Raw genomic sequence first — 20613 nt, 5'->3', positions numbered from 1 at the left:
TATACGTATAGTGTGCTCAAAAAGTCACTTTAATGTTTCTCAGCCCTGATGCTGCTATGTAATAAATTCATCATCAGGAATTGCTAGGGTTGATCTGTAGTGAATGTAGGCTGTAGTGAATGTAAAAGTGGGAAAGATCTCCCACAGATTATTCTGTTACTTGCAGAACAGTAGAGCACTTGAACAAGGTGGATTGTACGTGAAAGCATGGCTAAGGACAAGGCTGACATGCAAGATTTCCCACCTGGTGGCTGGCCACCCTCAGTTTCTGGATCCAGGGCTGGAGTGACCTCTCCTGAAGTGAGATAAGCAAGTGTTCCATTAGTATCATTCTAACTGATGGCACAGATCTAAAAGTTTCTCTGAAACCAGACTAAAAAACTGGACATTCTATCTTTGAGGACCAAAAACAAAAACAAAAACCACAACAAAACAAATTAACAAAAACACTTGAATAAGTATTTATTACTGATGTGCCTATTTTGTCTGGTTTTGTCTTCTTGTCACTATCAAGATCTAAAAGCAAAATTCATTCTAAGTTAGTTGTAACATAACCATTGTACATAAAAATCAATGTGACATTCTTTCCCTGCTATGTATTCAATGTGTTGAAATGTAAAGCTTCCAGTGGACTACTTTGTACAAGAAAGACTAGTTAAAGAAGCACTTCATATATATTAGCAGTACTTAGCAGATTTAGTGAGAATTCAAGGATAAAAATGAGCAATGGGGTACCAGTTGTTTAGCAGAACCATATTGTAAAGTGAAAATGAAGAGATCAGTTTCAGAGAATGAAGTTATAAGTATGTTTTAGCTTCAGTGAATGTTCCATGCTATGCTTTTATTGTATCATAACCGGCACTACCTTACTTAATCAAAAATCCCTGTTGATTTCTTTGGGCATTTAGCCAAAAAAAATAGCGCAATACCAGGTTCTTAGGGACTGCTTCTCCATTGTCTTGCATATTGTAAAACTGATTAAGACATTTTAAGAAAATGAGATGTGTTTTAAATTCTGCTAAAACAGAATGATATAACCTGTATACAACAGAAGATACTGATAAATACATTTATATTTGTACAGAATACAGTGTTTACTTGAAGAAATTCAGCAACTTCTGCTCATACTACTTTGAACATGTGTTTAAAGTGGAAAGAGCCAATATATGGGTTGAGAGGAATCATTTTCCAAATCAGATAAAGTGATGACATTTGGAGCATAGCATTGATGATATCTCCAAAACATTCATTCAGGTGTTTGCTGCCCTGTAGCTTCAGTTGCTTTGCTGTGTTCCACGATTCAAAAGTAAAATGCTGATAGTAATAAGAATATTTTTAAAAGAAGCATTATTTTACTGTTTTATTATAATAAAAGTGTTCTTTGTACAGTAATGCATTAAATCTGAGCTCGTTACACAGGCTGTATACATAAGAAGCTGAATTATTATTTACAGGCTAATTTATGCCCCCTAACCAAGACCTCTTTTATAAAACAGTATTCTTCATCAAGAAACCTGTTTCATGAATTCTTAACAAATTTCCAGGCTTGAAGGGGAGTGCTGGGTCTGGCTGGAGTTCTGCAGCAAAAGAGAAAGTGAGAGAGCTTACCATTGTCTTAGAAATACTCAAAATCAAATAAATTTTGCTGTCTATTTATGCAGAGGGAATACCTAGAAGTACACTTCGTCTGAAATGAGAACCCTACTGTGGCACAATCTGTTCATTGTGTGCATTGCAGAGTGTGTCAACATCAGCATTACAGCATGGATATGTAATTTCTATTTGGATAAAAATATCAGACTTTGCTTGAATTTGGTTCCAGGACCTAAATGACAAGTAGAAACCTAGATGTCCTGAGTTTAGAGACATCCTGAGAATGGATCTGTCTGCATGGCCTGATGAAGCAGAAAGAGGACATTTTTTCTGTCTCTCTCTCTCTCTTTTTTTTTTTTTTTTTCCCCCTTGGAAGTTGCTTTTGTTACTGAAGCAACTCGTGTGCTTGTTTCTGCTGTCTAAGTCTCCTAAGTCTCTGGATAATTATGCCTTGAGTGTACTGCTGGCTGCCACCAGTGTTGAAGTCTGTCAGCACTTTGTTGGACAGCTGATGGAACAGAGCTCTTAAGGGATGGTGCATCCTGAAATTCTTGAAGTCTTTGTACTGTTATGTTAGAACTTATTTTATTTATTTATTATTTTTAATGTATACTGATAATCACTGCTTGTTGGCAGAGGGTGCTATTTTAAAGAGATGCCTGAAGCTGAATACAGTGTGATAGTGCAGGAGATTGTACTGAATGAATTTCTCAGGAAGTCTGAATTAGGTTTGAAGTATGCATAGATCACAGCATATGTTTTGAATGAAAGGTGTTTCTGAATGTTACTGAATTATCAAGAGTCCCAGATCTTGCACACTTGTATTTCCATGTGGTGGTGAAGTGGCGAAGTTACTGTGATCTGGCTTGTCCTATTTTTTGAGGTTATGAAAAGGCAAAAATTGTGTCAGAAAAAGTTTCATGAGAATGAAATGTCCTGAGAAACAGTGCTGTATTACATGTCAAAGCTCAATTTTTCAAGGCTTTTTTGAGCCTTTCTGTTCTTGTTCATTGTTTGTGGGATTTATATAAATGTGATGATGGAATTATTCACCTGTCAACAATATTGTCTTCTGATGAGAAAACAAGCCAGAGGAAAGTTTCAGTCTCTTCCTTATATCCATTGGTATTGTTGTGAAGAAGCTTTCCTCTTTCCCAGCTAAGAATACACAGTGCTTTGAATTTTTGTTACTTTTACCTCTTTCACATTAATTTCTGTTCCATACTTTGTTATCCATGCTGTTTTTCTTCCAAAGCCAGTCATCACAAGCTGTTTGAAAACAGCTGCAAATTTAGCTTTTGGCCCAATTTGGACTGTCATTTGTCTTTGTTCAAATTCACCAAACTTATTATTATTATTATTATTATTATTATTTTATTATTCTTTGCTGTACTATGCCAGGAAAAGACTTGACAAGTCCCATTCAATTTCCATATTGTCATAGAGGTGAGATGACCCTGACAATCCCTTCTGCATTTGATGGCGTACTTATAGCCAGTAGACTACTTTGGGATGGCTGTTTATTTAGTCAGATCTAGAGTTCTTGCCTGATATCTGGAATACAGATTCCTACTTATTTTAGTATCTTTTTCTTAAAGAAATTCCAGTGTCTGTATTCCTCAGTTCATTAGAGCTCCCTAAAGAGATCCCTAAATTTAGTGAAGTTCACCCTTTTTAAGTTGATTATTGAGTTATGGAACTATTGTTTTAGCCATTTGATTTAATTTATGCTAACTCATCTGTCAGTGATAAACTATTTAAATCTTCATTACATGACAAAATCAAATTTAAATACTGTGAATTTTTGTTAGCTCTGTCTATTTGTTGTGGAGATTTCTTGGTTGTAACATGCAACAGTGAGCTGGCTCTACTGATATCATTAGCTGTTATTACCGAAGCAGTCAGTTCTAATCTTTATCAGGAAGTTTGTCTCTGGTATTACCACATTATCTAGTAGTATTTTTCTTTCCAGTGATGTTACAGTGATTTCTATGTATATTAGTAACTGACCATGAGTTTCTTATAAACCTTCACCTTGCTTCCAGCAGAAACTCTATCTTTTCAACAATGCCTTTTATCCAGAACCATGCTTTCCTTCATAATACCTTACTGTTTGTTTCGTATCCCACATTGCTTATCTTTCCTAAATAGTATTTCCAAAATATTATCTTTCCTGAATGGTGTTTGTCCTTCTATATCTGTACCCTAGTATTCACTTTTATGTTATTAAGCTTCATTTTTCTCCTTGGCATTCATTTCCACATTCTATAAATGTATTTAAGATCTTCCATTTTGTTGGGAAAGCTCCTGAGAATAGTTTTTTCTTATTTCATTGCTTGTACAGAGTAGACTCAGTCATGTTGTTTCCTGTTACCTGATCGCTGTTTAGTCTTAATTCTTTTTATTTATCATGTTTTCCTGCTACCAAGCTTTTTAATCCATTTATGAATTCTCATTTACCCTATGTTTTGTCTTTTGACTAGTGTTTGGAGATCTATCATTTCTCAGTTTAAAACTGTTTTTATCAGTTGTGTCAAGTGTGATCCTAGTTAGCTATTCCCTTGGGCATTTAAGTCAAATTTATCTTTTGAAAAATGACTTCCTTCAATAAGTACATTCCAACAGTCAAGCATTACAGAAGCTTCCTTATACCAGTCATCCTTTAGTTATTGGTTAGTTTATTCTCTTATTGGGCTTTTAATTCCTTCTCTAGAGACCTGATATTCTTCCTGAAGTTCATACAAATAACTGCTTTTTTTTTTTTAAGTCTTCCCTGAAGCAGTTAGTACTTGATATATATATATATATGTATATATATATATTTTTTTTCCAGTGGTTTTTAGGGCAGTATTGTTTTTCAGGGTCTAATTTTGTTTACCAGTAATTTTTTTTTTTTTGACTTCTCGGTTGCAGGTGCACTTGACAGATCTGATACCATTTTGTTTTTTTGATCCCCTTTGGTGACCAGCCTGACAGTAGCCTGGTCAGTATGTAGGAAACAGAATTTGCACAGGCTTGCCTCTATATGTTTTAGTAAATATCCATCCCTCACCTCTATGTGCCATTTTTAATTTTGTCTGGGTCTCTGAGTGTCCCTTCTGTTGTCTTTCAGTGTTTCTGTGTACTGACTTGGTTCCCCTTCAATTTCTAGTAACTTGTATTCTCAATGTTGTATTTCAGAGCTGACATCCATTTTCTTCTTTCTTGCTGCTCTTATGTTCTCCAGGGCATCAAACCTCCTTCTCAGTTCTGTTTCATATTCACAAGTCTGTTTGCTCCATTAACTTGTTCTTGTCTTTTGGTTTCAGGGAGTGCCATCTTCAGGTAGCAATGCTTTTATTCTCCTCTTATTTCAGCAGAAGGTTTCACAGGTATACTTCTCTCCTCCCTTTCATCCCAAAAGGTGTGTTAGATCTGACATCATCAGTTGAATTCTCACACTTTATGAGCCCATTCTGTGTGTGTGTGCATTTACCTACTGAAGGATAATGAAGATCCCAGCATTTCATTATCTTCTATCCTTATCCTCTTATGCTTTAGGTATAAACACCATCTGTTAGTGAAGTCTAATTGCCAGTCTAATCCATCCCTCTCTTGGAATGGCAACCAGAAGAACTAGTTGCTCTTCTGACATCCAGTCTCTTTTTTATTGTTTATTTATTGAACTTCTCAGGAATGTTGAATTGAACCCAGATTACCTGCTGCTCTCAAAAGTGGCATAAGGATCATCCTATAAGGTTTTGCCTTGAAACTTCATAACGTCTCTTGGTGAAACTATTGCACATTATGTATGCTATTGTATTGTCAATTGAGGCAGGGAAAAACTTAAAATTACCTCTTCCCCTGAAGTCTCTTGACCACTTGTATACACAGTCATTGAATGATCCAGTGAGCATTAGTTACAGAGAAATATCACTATTCTGGAATTTGGGTGCCTTGGTAAATTAAATAATAGATTTCAATTTCAGTTGTGCCTCTTGCTTCCATATGATTTTTTTGTTTAATGTATATACGACTACATGGTCTTTCCTGTGGTTTTGTCTTCTATAGAAATATTTATTTACAATGAACAATCTCAACAGTATGTTAAAAGAATATATAATTATAATTATTGTGATTGCACTGCAGAAATAGACTCTGACTAAACTGCGTAGTGCTGCAGTCCCAAATGTTTCATTTAACACAGTAAAAATGTATTTTTTGAAAAGAAGAAAGAATCATTCCAACAAGAAGCTCTGAGTCCAGAGAGGTGGGAGAATAGTATCGAAACTAGAAAGAGAAAGGCCTCCTGGATGTTGTGAGTAGTTCATGTACTGACTGTATATATCAATGAATAGAGGGGTAGATTGAACACTGGCTGAACAGCTGGGCTCAAAGGATTGTCATATGTAGCACAAAGTCCAGCTGGAGTCAAGTTGACAGTGGTATAGCCCAGGAGTTGATGCCTTCAGAAGTTCAAAACAAGTTCAGGTAGCTCATCCCCTATCCACCAATGCTGTAACCCCATTGTAGAAGGCCCCCAAATTTGTGAGGCACAATCTGCCCTCAGTGAAGCCATGTTGGCTGTCACCAATCCCCTCCTTATTTTCCATGTACCTTAGCATTATCTCCAGGAAGATCTCTTCCAGGATCTTGCTGGGCACAGAGGTGAGACTGTCTGGACTATGTTTCCCTGGGTATTCCTTTTTTCCCTTTTTAGAAATGGGGGTTTTATTTCCCCTCTTCCAGTCAGTGGGAACTTCTCTGAATTGCCACAACTTCTCAAATAAGCTGGATAGTGGCTTAGGAAATACATCTGCCAGTTCCTTCAAGGACCTGTGGATGCATCTCACTAGGTACCATGGGCTTGTGCACCTTCAGGTTCCTTAGATGGATTCTGAGTTTCAGTGTGAATGGTGTGTGAGGGAGGTTCACCCACCTTTTTATGTTTATTTTGTAGAAACTTGCACATATTCTCAACATATCTATTAAACTGGATCTCACAGCTGTCAACTGCTTCTTTCTTGTTGTCTGTGGAATTTAGATGTGCACTGCAAATCAATCAAGGTGGTGGTTCCTGGACTTGCATAGAGTTTGTGGGGAATGATTCTGGAACTTGGGAATTTATAGACCTAGGAACTCATAGGACAAGATGTTTTCTGGTCTGAGACCTTGTGGATGGCATAGTGGCCAAATGCTGAATTAGATGTGGTTATACATCTACCCTGTACCTGGATAGACAGGTCAGCTGATTTGGTGATTAAGTAAAATCTCTGGACTTAACTTTGTTTGTTTGTTTGTTTTTAACCTAATGCTGTTGAAATTTATATTTTACTAGATATATGGGATTGTTTTATTATAAAGTTCTCTTACTAGAAGTACTTTGTGACTATAACTGGCTCACCTCTTGATCATATCTGGGATACATGAACTTACATTGAGTGGTTTTTGGTCAGGTCCTGCAAAGCAGGTTTTCCATCACTGTTAATCTATTTGGAATGCCTTCCAGTTTTCCAAAATAATCAAGTCATCTTGAAACTTGTGACACCAGAATCAAGGATTTAAGGATAGTCTTAAAAATAGCTAAATTTATTTTTTTTCTAAATATCTGCCATTTTGTATTTGCAAATTATTCAGTTCTCTCTCTCTCTCTTTTTTTTTTTTTTTGGTAAGATGGAAACTGTGACTTAGTAAAATAGTGGAAAGTTGTGTAAGATCTACCTTTTTATTACTTATGATTGTCCTATTTTTAATGTCATTTGCAGATGGTACTTCATGGGTTTTTGTTTTCATTCTTTAATGTTGCACAGCAGGATAAAATTCTTCTAAACCTTTTATTTTTGTACACAAAGGGACAGAGTATAAATAGCTGAAGCTCTCAGCATTTTTATTTCAGAATAAACTGATGAACCAATGCTCTTTGCCACTTGTACAACTGCTTTCTTCCTTTTTCTGTTTTTTGCTGTCGAGAGTATCCCAAAATACGTTAATTTAATGAGTGCTAATGGGTTGTTAGATGCGAAGACTTGTAGAGGTGACAGAACTGGCAAGTGCACCTGGTAGATATAACAGCAGTACAGGAGTTGAACTAAGAAGCTATTCAATAGGGCCAGATGAATGATACTCTTGTGGACCCCAAAGTTTTTAATGAGTGTGGGATGAATTTCCCAAACAGATATGACTGGCAAAGAAGCCTTAGATGTTAAAAAAGGTTGTACTTTCCTTACTTGATAGCCTCCGGTAGATGTTCTCTGAACGTCTTTGTTGTATAAGTGCATTTTTTTTCCTCCAAGATGTACTTCTGTGAACCTGTTTCATTAACACAGAACTAGCCACTGGAACTGGAAGTTCTCCACAGTCCTGTCCTGTGGGACAATGGAAGAAACTCTCACAATATCCAACTGTAACGTATGCACAAATACAGAGTACACAGTGCTAAACAGCGACTGAAAAAAGTAAACCTCTATTTCTTTACTCTGGTTTCCAAACAGGACCTGATATCAAAAGTAAAATGTACAAAGAATTATTATTATTATTTTTTTTTTTTTTGTGGGAAGAAAGGAGTAACTGAAGTGAAATGAGTGTAATACATGAAAGAAAGCATAAGCAGTGGTTCACTTTGTAGCTGCAGGGCGTCAGGAAGAAAATGAAGATGATAAAAAAAGAAAAAGCTCGTTTTGGGTGTTCGATATTGTTTAATTAAATTATTCTGGAATAAAACTCAGATGATTAACAAAGCTTAGATTTAAATCAAATTGACAAGCTAAGTGTGTCAAGAAGAAACACATAGAATCCATACAGATAGGAATTTTAGGTCCAACAGAACAGATATAGAAAGATATATTACAGAATATCTAATCATGATAAGGTGAATCAAAGTGACTGTAATGATAGGAAATATACCAGCAACAGATAACAACAATTAATTCCAGGTAGTCTGAGTGTATGTCAGTCTTGACAGTGAAGGTACCATTGATGACTGTTGCTTAGGAAATTTATAGAAGAAAGAACAACTTGTGACTTGCTCTGAGGTATGTGCAAAACACAGTCTTAGTATTAGTGATGAAGCACCAGCGTGTAAGAGTGACTGTAATGTCCTTAGATTCAGTGTGTGTGTGAAAATCTTGTATCTTTGCACTCACACTTATTTTTTTTAATTATTTTTAAGATAAAATAACAAACTCTATGAATGTGAGGAATTTTATTAGGAAGATGCTAAATGTGTAGACAGAAGTAAAACTTCTACTCCTGAAATAATTACCACAAAAACACCACCACCACGACCCCTAACAACAAAAAAAGCAAACAAAGAAAAAAGCACACACAAAACATACTGACAACTGAGAGAAAATGCATATTGCCTGTGGGGTGGGAAAGTCTTCAAATACCAAAAGAAATCTGTAAGGAACATGAATAAACACATCATGAGCTTGTGAAAAAGTGAAGAGCTCCTTAAAAATGTTGAGATTGTAGCTAAACGAGAACAGAAAGGATCATCAGCTCTGGTAGTATAAATATATAAATAAATAAAGATGGTATGATAAGGGTGTTCAGAAATGTTTGAGAGAATAACTTGCAAGAGGCATGGAAATAATAAATCACTTTTCCTGGCGTATTCAAAAAGTAAGTTTTCTGGAGACATTTAAGTCTAAGACACGATACAAAAGGCGAAACATGATAGCTGAAAAACTAAATAATTTATTTATATCTGAGTATACTCAAGAAGAACTGAGTGAGACTTTTCAGATGGTAATCCTTTATGATGGGGAAAATGTTGAAGTATCTGTATCAAATCAAATTATTGATGGATGAGGTTTTTGAGCAAATGGACAAAAAGGACAAGAATAGATTTACAGACACAGATGACTTTCACTGAAGAGCTCTAAAAAAACTCAGAGATGAAGCAGTTACTGAGATATATGACTAGTCATTTAAATGTCTTGCTACTGTAAGTGGCTGAAATGATGCCAGTTTTCAAAACAGTATCTCCAAGGAACATCCAGGGAAGTACATGTGCCAGCTTATCTTACACCATATTAACTGACAGACTATTCTGAAAAAAGTATAAATATTAGGTGGAAAGATAGAAAATACATATTTGGGATGAGTCTTGTCTTTTGTGGAGGGGAAAAAAAAGAAAAAGGTTTCAAATATGTCAGTATTTTCTGGATTCAGTAAACATATGGACAAGAGTGATCTTGCTAGTGGTCATTTTAGATTTCCAGAAAACAGTTTGAAGAAGTTTCTCACCAAAATCTTCTGAGAACTAAGCAGCCATAGGGTAACACGGAAGGTTCTCATATGGTCAAGTAGTAAATTATATTCTAGGGAAAAGGAGGGCATGGATAGAAAGTTGTTTGTCACACTGGAAGGAATTTACAAATAGAGTCTACCCATCTGTGCTGCAATGTGCTTTTTAGCATATTCATAAATAATCTGAAAAAGATTGCATACTGAGTCAACAAAGATTGCTGATGATACCATCTACTGATGATGATGAGCTGTAGAGCAATGTCAGAACGCTATGATAAAACAGCTGATTACGTTCAGTATAGAACAATAAATAATGGTACCCTTAAGGGGAGAGGAGAATAAGGATGGTCCTAATTTTACATTCTTGGATGGGCTGTGAGTTGACTGTTACAACCCTAAAACTCATTATGAGTGGTACTAGATAGCCTTATGGAAATGGGAGAGCAGTACCCAGTAGCAGTCAAAAATCAGATGGAGTATTACAAATTCTTGTGGAAGGAACAGAGAACAAATTAGAACCTCATTATGCCACTTCTCAAATCGATCTCATACCTTCATTGTAAATTAAAGAGAATATTATCAACTGAGAAAAAAAAATTGGAAAAATAAGGAGATGGGAATGATGTAACAATGAAGTATCTGGCTTTTTCTTTTAAACATAAAATACAAAATAATAATAATAATAACAGTAATAATAACAATAATAATTATTTTCATGTGCGATGTGACTGAAGAGCCATTCTCCCTCTCCCTTACATCACCATGTGTAAGAAAATATCAAAAAACAGGCTATCGTACACCCCAGGATTAACTCTTGACAAAAATGACTTTTAATTTTCAAGGAAGCAAATTTAGACATGTATATGCAGAATGCAGATGCTGTCCTCTGTCCCTGTAGATATGATGGAGGATCCAAAATACTGTAGGAATGAAAGAAAGCTTACATAACAAATTTTGTGTCCCCTAAAAGCCCATGGAGATGATCATCATATGAAACATTCTAGGGGAAAAAAAAAAAGAAAAAAAAAGGCAAAAAAAACCAAACCAAAACAACAACAACAAACACAAAACAAAAAACAAACAAACAACAACAAAAAAACCCACAAACCCACAGTTTAGGAAGAGACAAGAGTTGTAGTGGAATCAGATCACTTTGCACACTTTGCAAGAGTTTACAAGACCTCAAAACATATCCAAGTATGGTAACACCAGCACTAGATTGAAGTAATTCCTTATAAGGGCAATTGATAGTATTATAATATTGATCTGATACCAAATGGGATTTTAAAAAAATTATTAAGCTGGGCCGTAGTGCATAAGCCAACATGAGGCCAAGGCCAAGCACTAAAATAGAACACGTGGGTAGCCAAAAGAATCATAGAATCATAGAATTCTAGAATCATTAAGGTTGAAAAAAGACCTCTAAGATCATCTGGTCCAACCATCCCTAAACCGCCAATATTACCCACTAAACCATGTCCTTAAGTACCACACCCAACCTTTTCTTAAACACTCCCAGGGAATGTGACTCCACCACCTCCCTGGACAACCCATTCCAATGCTTGGAACAGCATTGGAAATTTCTAAGAAGAGAAACTCTGAGAAATTTCTGAGAATAAATTTCTCCCAATTTCCAACCTAAACCTCCACTGGCGTAACTTGAGGCCATTCCCTCTTATCCTATCATTAGTTATCTGCAAGAAGAGGCCAACTCCCAGCTCCTCGCAACTTTCTTTCAGGTAGTTGTAGAGAGCAATAAAGTGTGCCCTGAGCCTCCTCTTCTTCAGACTAAACAACCTCAGTTCCCTCAGCCACTCCTCATAAGACTTGTGTTCCAGACCCTTCACCTGCTTCGTATCCTTTCTCTGGACATTTTCCAGGACCTCGATGTTTCTCCTGTAGTGAGGGGCCAAAAACTGATGGATACAATTCCAGACAAATGTTTTTTGACCCTAATAACTCAAAAGGAATGTGGCAAATAAAAGTGTGGGTAAATAAACAATGTGAAAATATATAAAAGACTTAGAATGAAAATATATTTATAATAATAAAATGATGGCAAGAAGGAGAGTGTAATTGCTGGCAGAGTCAGGAATTTTTTAAAGAAAGTTTAAGGGCTTCATCCTGGAAAAAAAGAAAAAAGGAAAAAAATAAAAGGAAGTATGCACTACAGCAGGTAATCCATGTAGTGGATACAGTTGCTATTCTCTGTACGGTGGTGGCTGGGGGGGAGGGGCATCACACATAAAATGTTTTTCAAATTCATACATCTTTAATAACTATGTATGTAAAAATGGGAATATTTTCAGTACTGTAGTTGGAGATTTCCAATAAGTGCTTGATGCCCAGAACTTTCTTGATGCAGTGATAGAGGTCTGTCTAGCGTCCAGGGAGAAAAAGAAGGTGTACAAACATTGGTACATTTACAACAATCCATCTAGGAAACATTTTTTTTTCTTTTTCTCAGACTGCTGCATTAGTTATCATTGGCACCCACTTAATTTAAAAAATGATAGAAAGTTAATCCTGCAGTAAGCACTAAGATCTGTATACATAACATTTTTATTTAAGGCAAAGCTCTAGAAATGAATTACTGTAAGATAGAAAGGAGGATTTGAAGAGAGCTTGAGCTCCAAGCTGAAGTGAACCCAGGAAAGGTATAAGCTGTCTCATGTAAAACACGATTCCTTGGAAGAGTCAAATGTGGTTTAAATGGACATCAGATGAACAGTGATGTTGATGTTGTTAGGGCTTGTGTCATATGAATATATATATAAAGAATTCCTTAGAAATGAAATAAGCAGAAAAGCCCAGGTCGGGAGCACAGGAGAAAAAAGATCCCATACAGTAAACTGAACAGAATTGTTAGCCTTGTTTGCCCATCTGTTCATTCAGTCCTCTGAGAAAGCCCTTCCTGAATGTGTTGTCATTAAAAAGGTCACTATAAAATCAAATCAATTTCAGCTAGCCATTGTCTACATTAGTAACAGCTCCTGTTGGGAAGTTAGTCTGTTTGCAGTGAAGCGAGGGTACAGATACATACAGGGCTGTGAAGAGACTAAAGCCTCTCCTGATGAGGAACATGTGGTCTAACCTGTAGTATACTTCAGCTACGGATGGACAAAGTGAAGTGTAGAGCTTGGTTTGCTGTCTGCTTCCACTTTTTTAATTTAAATTTTATTATTTATTTATTCATTTATTTTCATTGTGAGCTGAAAATATGCATGTCTATACAGTCGGAATGTTATGTTTCAACAGCAGGTTTATGCAGACAGAACAAAATGAAAATCTCATCATTTTGGTGTTCATGACAGACATATTTCACTAAAACCAATGCTGTGCATATAGTATTACAGTGCTGAATAGTTTAAAATATTGTGTTGAAAAAGATAGCCTTCTTGATATATCAAAATGTGGTACAGAGAAAGAGACATTTTCTTCTCTGTGTTAAATAGGAGCTGGATTGGTGGTCACTCAACCAGCCTTTTTGATTAGCACAGAAAATGGCTGCAGTGTGTGGGATGTCATTGGTGTAGGAAGGGATCTGCTGGTTAGAGGCAATCTCATGACCTCTACAACCATTTTGTAGTGTCATACTTCATGGAATGATGACTTATCATTGTGATAATATCATGAGAAACCCCTGAACATTATTAGTTAGTAGGTTATTTATTTATTTATTTATTTTCCTTGGGAAAGGAAGATATAAGTAATAATACCTTAAATTAATTTTGCAAGAAGTTTTTGGAAACGGTTTTTGGGTGCTGTAGAAATTCGTATAAGCTATAGACAATCAGTTAGATCTTATCCATTAGATGAAACATGCTTTTGCCAGGTTCCTTGGCTCTGAACATTACAAATCTCAAGATACAGAATACTTTTTCTCTCTTTCTCATGATGAGTATTTCAGCTTGGAATAGCTAAAATAAGAGAAGCTGCAGAACATGACAGTAAAATTACCAAGAGCTTTGTTTAATACACATTCTTAAAGGAGTAGTGAGTTTGAGTCTCCTCAGGCGGTAAATGGTTAAGTAGGCTCTTGCAAGTAGCAGGGTGACTGTTCTAAACCCAGTGTTCTCTGTCGAAAAAAGAGCTTGTCTTTGTGCCTAAATCTAGCTCTCCATTCTGTTGCTTTGCTGCTTTGGCATTGTAAAAATAAATTGTAAACATAAAATGTTTTTTGTCAGAGAAAATATTTGGTTTTGACCCAAAATGAAAGTAGCTTGGCTTTTCTGTATTGTTGAGGAGAAAACAAATGAATTGCTACCCACTAACATCATACTGACTTTTTAATTTTGTTTCTTCAAATTTTATACTCATTCTACAAGCAGAAATCCATTGTTCTTCTAGCCCTGTTCTGTCTCTTAGGTATCAACTGCTCTTCAGTCATTTGCAGAATGAAGAGCCAGGCCTTGATATGTGCCCTGAGCCTTTACACACCAGAGTGAATGGGTCTCTGGCCATCTGCATCTGCTGAAGTCAGTGCAATGTGAAGCAGTGGCCACCTCTGTACGGACACTTTCCTGTAGTGGGGAGAGAGTAGAGGGCAAAAGGAATCATGTGGTAATTTCACTGAAATGTGAGTAGATCAGCTAAAATGAAATGGGTGGTTGCACTCAAAGAGTTGTGGTCAACAGCTCAATGTCCAGGTTGAGATCAGTAGTAAGTGGTGTTCTTCAGGGGTCTGTATTGGACCAGCATTGTCTTTGTTGGTGACATGGAGAGTGAGATTGAGTGCACCCTCAGGAAGTTTGCTAATGACACCAAGCTGTGTGGACGTGACGGAGGGAAGGGATGCCATCCATAGGGACCTGGACAGGCTTGAGAGGTGGTCCTATGTGAACCTCATGAAGTTCAACAAGACTAAGTGCAAGGTCCCGCAGTTGGGTTGGGGCAATCCCAAGCACAAATACAGGGCGGGCAGAAAATTGATTGAGAGCAGCCCTGAGGAGAAGAACCTGGGGTGTTGGTTGGAGAGAAGCACAACATGAGCCAGCAATGTGCACTTGCAGCCCAGAAAGCCAACTGTATCCTGGGCTGCATCAAAAGAAACGTGGCCAGCAGGTTGAGGGAGGTGATGCTCCCCCTTTACTCTGTTCTTGTGAGACCCCACCTAGAGTATTGCATTCAGCTCTGGGGTCCCCAGTACAAGAAGGACATGGACCTATTAGGACGAGTCCAGAAGAGGGCCATGAAGTTGATCAGAAGGCTGGAGGACCTCTCCTATGAAGACAGGCTGAGAGAGATGGTGTTGTTCATCTTGAAAAAGTGAAGGCTCCTGGGAGACCTCATTGCAGCCTTTTAGTACCTAAAGGGGGCCTACAGAAAGGCTGGGGAGGGACTCTGTCAGGGAGTGTAGTGACAGGACGGGGAATAATGGCTTTAAACTAAAGAAGGGTAGATTTAGATTAGATGTTAGGAAGAAGGTCTTTACTCAGAGTGTGGTGAGGCACAGGAACAATCTGCCCAGTGAAGTTGGCGATGTCCCATCCCTGGAAGTGTTCAAGGCCAGGTTGGATGGGACTTTGCACAATGTGATCTAGTGCAAGGTATCCCTGCTCATGGCAGGGGGGTTGGAACTACATGGTCTTTAAGGTCTCTTCCAACCCAAACCATTCTATGATTCTTTGAAACAAAAACCACAAACATTGAAGTAAGTGTATTTATGAGATTTTTAGTGCTAGTTAATAGAATTCATATCATGTCACTGGTAAAATGACACAGATCTGATTGGAAACAAATCAAGAGTTAATAAAAGATCATTCTGGCTATTAACCCTGGCTATACGTACAGACTGGGCGACAAGACGCTGGAGAGCAGCCCCGCAGAGAGGGATCTGGGGGTTGTGGTTGACAGCAAGTTGAATATGAGCCAGCAGTGTGCCCTGGCAGCCAGGAGGGCCAACTGTGTCCTGGGATGCATCAAGCACGTCATTGCTAGTCAGTCAAGGGAAGGGATTGTCCCGCTGTACTCTGCGCTGGTGTGGCCTCACCTCGAGTACTGTGTGCAGTTCTGGGCACCACAGTACAAAAAGGACATTAAATTGTTGGAGAGTGTCCAGAGGAGGGCGACGAAGATGGTGAAGGGCCTAGAGGGGAAGACATATGAGGAGCGGCTGAGGTCACTTGGCCTGTTCAGCCTGGAGAAGAGGAGGCTGAGGTGGGACCTCATCGCAGTCTACAACTTCCTCGCGAGGGTGAGTGGAGGGGCAGGTGACCTATTCTCCGTTATCACTAGTGACAGGACCCGCAGAACGGTGTCAAGCTGAGGCACGGGAAGTTTAGGCTAGACATCAGGAAGAGGTTCTTCACTGAGAGGGTGGTTGCACACTGGAACAGTGAAGTAGTCACTGCACCAAGCCTGTCTGAATTTAAGAAGCGATTGGACTGTGCACTTAGTCACATGGTCTAAACTTTTGGGCAGACCTGTGTGGTGCCAGGAGTTGGACATGATGATCCTTATGGGTCCCTTCCAACTCGGGATATTCTATGATTCTGTGATTCTATCTCATTGTTAAAAACTGGTGATAAACTTCTATTTAAATTTGCGTAGTATTACCTATAAGTTACTGGTTCTAATTTTATTCTTTTCCACTAGACTAAAGAGCCTTTTAAGACCCGGTGGTTTATTTCAGTGAATGTTCTTCTTTACTGTAGTGAAATTACTTATCTTCGTTGGTTAACTAAACAGACAGAACTTCTCAGTTCATTTATTGTAAGTTTTAGTTCAGTCTAAATCGCTTTTTCAGTTCCTCCATGAACATTGTTAGCTTTTCAGTAGTTCTGTTTTCATTTCTTATAGTAGAGTTACAGTATCATAATTGTAGTTCTCATCAATGAGATGCAGAGTTAAAGTATATCTTGGTATTCTTAAATACTACTGCCCTGTTTACACATATTCGTAGTAGCCTTTTGTGTGGTAAAGTTGGATTGGAGTTTGTGTTCAGTTGTTCATCTGTTGTGACTCCTAAATAATTTTCAAAGTCATTGTTTTCCACAACATAGTCCTTTAGTCAAATGGTATGACTTATCCCTTACTTTCATATCCATGACTGTGCATTTGACTGTATTAAGGTAAATGCTTCAAGAATGGGCTTAAATTTACTAAATTACTAATCAGAACTCTCTATGCAATTGTCCTCTTCGATTTACATAATATTCTGCAGAGTTTGGTTGATCTAGTAAGAAATTATATTTTATTAATTCCAGGTAATTTATGAAATATTGAAAGACTTCAACCTATGTAATATAAAATTGTCACTCGATGATTCTTACTGACAATTACTATTTAAGTTCCATCAGTTCTTTATTCACTTAAAGTACTTTTGAGTGACAGAATGCTAGATATTTTTCCTCTCTAATCAAATTATTTTAGGGACTGCTTGTCCTCTGTTGACATCCATCTTGTGTGGTCACTGAAATGCAATTTCAAGTACTTTAAATCCAATGTCAAAATTCCTAGCTGTCCCTTTCAAGATATTTATGATACATGTTGCAACCCTTTTTGAAATCACATCACTGATATTGGAAGAGACCCCAGCAGACTGTCTAGTCCAACTGTCATATGAAAAGCAGGGTCAAGTAGAGCAGGTTGCTCGTGTCTGTGGTCAGTTAGGTTTTGAGCATTTCCAAGGATGGAGTCTCCACCACCTTTGTTGCCATTCTGTTCCAGTGTTTGAGCCCTCTCATATATATATATATATATTTCTGATGTTTAAATGGAACTCCTAGTATTTCCGTTCGTGCCCGTTGCCTGTTGTCCTGCCACTGCATATCTCTGAGAAGACTCTGACTTCATTATTTTTACCTCCCTGTTTTTATATAAACTGATAAGATTGCCCTGAGCCTTCTCTTTCCCCCACTAAACAGTTCCAGTTTTCTCACGTGCTTCTTCTATGAAAGATGCTCCAATCTTCATGGCCCTTCACTGGACTTGCTTGAGTAAGTCCATATCTCTCTTTTAGTGAGGAGCCCAGATCTGGACACAAGATTCCTCATGAGGTTTCACTGACTTTGTGCAGAGGCAAAGGGTCACCTCCCTCAACATGCTGGTGATCTTCCTAATGCAGCCCAGGTTCATGGTCAGCTTGTTGTCCACCAGAGCTCCTAGTTCCTGTTTTGCAGAGTTGCTTTCCAGCTGACTGGCCCCCAGCATGTACTGGTGCATGGTGTTATTCATTTTCACAGGCAGGACTATGCATTTCTCTTTGTTGAACTTCATGAGGTTTCTCTCTGCATATTTCTCCACTTTCTCAAGGTCCCTCTGGTACATCAGCCACATCTTCCAGTTATTATCATCAGCAAATGTGCTGAAGGAACACTCTGTCATATCACCTAGGTCATCAATGAAGATGTTAAACAGTATAGGACTCACTACTGACCCTTGATATACACCCCTGACCACTAGTGATTCACCTACATCTGACCTGGTGGACCTGAACACAACTGTTTGAGCCCAGCAGGTCAGCCAGCTTTTAATTCAATATCAACTGCTGTCTCTTCATGAACTGAGATAGACATTTAATTGTGGAAAGCTTTCAAAATGGTCAGGCTTGTTTTTTCCTTCATAAATCCAGGCTGATGGCTCCTAGTCAATTTCTAGTCCTTTATATACTGGGAAATAGCTTCCAGAATTAGTTGTTCCATCACCTCCACAGAGACTGACGTGAGGTTAATTATCCTGTAGTTCCCCAGATCTTCCCTTTTGCCCTTCTTGAAGATAGGAGTGAAATTTGCTTTCTTCTGATTCTCAGTAACTTCTCCTAGTCACTAGAGCCTTTCAAAGGCAATGGAGAGTGTCCTCACAATAGCATCAGTCAGCTCCCTCAGCACTTGTTGGTGCATTCCATTAGGACTCACGAATTTGTACGTCCAATTTCTCTGACGTGATCCTCTCCCAACAAAGGTAAGTCTTCCTTAATTCAGACTTTCCCACTAGTCTCAGGGGTCTGGGGTTCCTGAAGGTGATACTTATAGGTGAAGACAGGTGAAGAAGACATTGAGTACCCTAGCCTTTTTCCATGTTCATTGTCACCATGTTCCCTGCCTTTTTCAGCACTGGGCCCACTCTTCCCTACTATTCATTTGCTTGTTGGTAGGCCTATAGAAGCCCTTCTTATTGCCCTTCATGACCCTCACTAGCTTTGACTCCAGTCAGGCTTTGGCTATTTTAGCCAACTTTGTGCACTCAGACATCACTTCTATATTCCCCCTAATGTGCTGACCCTGCAACCACCTCTGAGTGCTTTCTTTTTATCTTTGAGTTTAATCAGGAACTCCTTGTTATCCTTGCAGGCCTCCTGCCACCTTTGCATGACTTTCTGCACGTGGGGATGGACCATTCTTTAGTTTGGAGAATGAGATGTTTGAAGAAGAACCATTCTGAAAGTATTTTTAAGTTTGGATGGAAACAGAAAGGAGTCTTGGAACTGCAAATAGTACAGCAATAGAACAGTTTTAAAGTTAGGTGTTGTCAATTTCTGGGTTAAATTGAAATAATACAGGATTTTTTATTGCTTTCATGTCCGTCTACATGTGGAAATGTAGAGGTGTGTGCAAAAATTTAAACTGAAGAGAGTTGGAGAAGCAGATGCAGACTTATCTGTTATGCTTTGGCACTGAACAAAAGCATGCAAATGTAGGGTAGTTGGAAATTTAAATGCACTGTAGAAAATCGTCTTGATCTTATTGAAATTCTCTAGGTATGATGTACTTCCTGACAGACCTTCAGCTCAATGAATATGTCTTCAATCTAAGGAAGTGCAGCTTTCTAAGATGGAAGATAACTTCCATGTAGTATAATAATATAATTGATGCTTCTGATTGCCATTGTCTCCTATCAAACAATCATTTCCTCTTTTGCAGATCTATATAAGACAGCATGCAAAACTGCATTTCACTTTGCATTACTAGGAAAGATAACATATTTTACATAAATTGTGGTGTTTTCAGAGATAGCAAGGGAAGAATAACCTCTAACATTTACTGCCTAGCAGCTGAAGTTTGGGAAAGGAAATTTTCTATAATTTCTTTTTTAAAATTTGACTGCACTATGCTTTGGCATGACTTCCATACAGACAGATTAGAAGTATCAAATATGTCAGTCCTGCAATATGTCAAGGAAAAAACAAGAGGGCTTTCTGAAGAAAGAATATATGTTTTCTGTGTTAGGATTTCAATTTTAATAAATTTAGCAAATTTAAATTAAGCAAAGAAACTTAAAAATAAAGATACTCCTATAAGTGTATTATGTTTAGATGCCATATATGGCTGCAAAGTATATATGCTTAAATGAAAATGTGAGAGTTTAGTGATCTGAATGCACGAGAAAGTTCAATTCGGATATGCTGTTTCAGTTCAAGATCACTATTTGGTTGAATGTTTCTGCTTGTTAAAAATTTTCACGTTTATATTTTCCATTAAATTCCATTCTTGTAAGTAGATTGGTTTTATCATAATGATGGCTACAGGACAGCCATCTCTATCATGATTCAAATATGAAAGTTGCATAAGGAATACAGGATATGCCAGTAAGAGAGGTAATGGTCTGTTTTGTTTTATCTGATTGTTTTAGCACCTTGCAATTTCCTCAGCCACCAGACTAGCCAAAAGAGTGTGGGTCTGAAAATCAGAAAAAGATGGGGAAGTAATTTGATGCTGTCAGTCTTATATATTTTGGCAACTGACTGTGAAAATGTGCAAGAATGTTTGCAAGTGGTTTGAATGAGTATGTGGAAAGATGTGGATCTGAGGTACCTTTTTTAAAAATAAAATAAAACACTCTTAACAC

General features: G+C 37.7%; 1 long non-coding RNA gene across 1 annotated transcript in view; it reads left to right on the top strand.

The window, feature by feature from the left end:
* LOC310893258 overlaps nt 1-20613 on the top strand; it is a 75093-nt gene that overhangs the window by 18656 nt on the left and 35824 nt on the right. The window lies entirely within an intron of this gene.

Source organism: Anser anser, assembly GCF_964211835.1.
Source record: "Anser anser genome assembly, chromosome: 2".
In the NCBI taxonomy this organism is placed as follows: domain Eukaryota; kingdom Metazoa; phylum Chordata; class Aves; order Anseriformes; family Anatidae; genus Anser; species Anser anser.
Note: the sequence above shows the minus strand (reverse complement) of the source record. Positions and strands in the feature narration are given on the sequence as shown.